Source organism: Danio rerio, chromosome 20, assembly GCF_049306965.1.
Source record: "Danio rerio strain Tuebingen ecotype United States chromosome 20, GRCz12tu, whole genome shotgun sequence".
Taxonomy (NCBI): domain Eukaryota; kingdom Metazoa; phylum Chordata; class Actinopteri; order Cypriniformes; family Danionidae; genus Danio; species Danio rerio.
Window position 1 is genome coordinate 56,855,001 of NC_133195.1, and position 1,666 is coordinate 56,856,666.

The following is a 1,666-nucleotide window of genomic DNA, read 5'->3' on the forward strand; positions in this document are numbered from 1 at the left end:
GATGATTAAACCTAAAATACTAGTCAACCAGCTTAAAGAGGATTGAACTAGTAGTTCCAAAACACAATTAACCAGATTAATGTGTACTTAACACGCAGATAATCGCTATATCAGCGCATTATAAAGTTGTAAAGCTTTTATTAAGCAGATAAAGCGACCGCGCTAGTGATGCGCAAACGAATCGTTCATTCAAGCCGACTCTTTTAAAAGATTCGAATCACCCGAGCAAAAAGCATATAAAAAACTTTGCTTAAGACCACAAACATGCTCAATTCATTAAACAAAAATGTTCGTACACAAACTATTTAACCTTTTTATGTTTAAGAAAAAAAATGTGATTCGATTCACTGAGCGGTTACAAACCGATTCACTAAAACGAATCATTCCTCCTCATATTTCATAAAGAACACAACTGGAAAAGGACGTAATGCGATAAAGATTGACGAGATTGACTAGAAGTAGCATTAGTTGGAAACATCCACATAAATAAGCTGGTTTTCAGGGATAAAGTGATGTCTTGTGTTTAGTGAAGTGTCAGGTTTCACAAAGCGAGTGTTCAGTGTCTGCTGCCCTTCCCCCTGCTAATGTACACTTCATAGGGGATATTACTCTAATAATGCATTGAGTTTACATTTGCACTGAGCGTTCATCCTCCATCTAGGGGAGCACTGAGATGTTTGGCATGCCATCCAGGCAGTGATTTGCAGTGCACACTATTTAGTGAGCATGCCAGCTGCATTGCATTTCGGTGTGATAGTTTGCCTTGTGTTTGCCATACAGATGTGACACCCCTTCCCCCCCTGGACGCATCAATCTTGAAGCCACTACGCTGAGAAATCAGTCCGATTTGATTCCTTCAGCTCAAACAAGCAGAAGTGGCGTGTGACATGTCGTTTAGCATGCATTCTGATGCTTGAGGCTGCATTATGCAAGTTATTTCACATGCATGCATAATTCAACCCACACCTGTCATCCAGTGCTGAGAATGGGGCCAGCAGTGTTGCTTTACATGGGAATGCATCAGGCAGAGAGGATGAATACGACAGAAAATATGTAGAATATGCAAATATGCACACTTTAACCACATAAAATGAGCATAATACAGTCTTTAATTTAACGAAACAGCGCGTTCTCCAACGCAAGCATGTATAAAAAGCGTCATACCTGAATAAATGCGTCTGATTCCTGTTATTCCATGCCAGTTATTCCTTAAAATATTCCTCTGTTCTTCTGTCACGCGCTGGTGTTCATTGCAGAAATACAGTACAGTGATATTCTATGAATCCCGTTAAACTGGAGCTCCGGAAAGCGCTGGAAGGGGATCCGCTTTGAATATGCTGCAGCACATATGATAAAAGCGATCAGGCTAATTGTCTAACCCAGCAGCTAATAATGTGAGTATGAGCCGCATAAACCCTCATACACCGCGGCGGTGCTCAATTTCTCCGGTGCTGCGATGTTCTGGATCTCGGTGTGTGTGGCTCCACCCCTCCGCATGCAGATGGTACGGCCCACTTTCTATTGTTGGAGCCACAGAAGCGAGGACTCGCTGCAACAAACCGCGGCTCCGCCCACGGCAGGATTCCTCTTTTGATTGGCTGAGGTCGCACAGAGACCACACCCATTTGCCCAATCAATGTAATTGCAACTTGTTTAGCGCCCAAAC

General features: G+C 42.9%; 1 protein-coding gene across 2 annotated transcripts in view; it reads right to left on the minus strand.

Annotated features, from left to right (window-relative positions):
• The window catches only part of wasf1 (WASP family member 1), a 79,022-nt gene extending 77,559 nt beyond the window's left edge, over positions 1 to 1,463 (minus strand). For both annotated transcript variants that reach the window (XM_073933798.1, XM_073933797.1), the window contains exon 1: positions 1,165 to 1,463. The gene's annotated coding sequence lies outside the window, so the exon portion shown is untranslated. The remainder of the gene's footprint in view (positions 1 to 1,164) is intronic.
• Between the last annotated feature and the right edge of the window lie 203 nt (positions 1,464 to 1,666).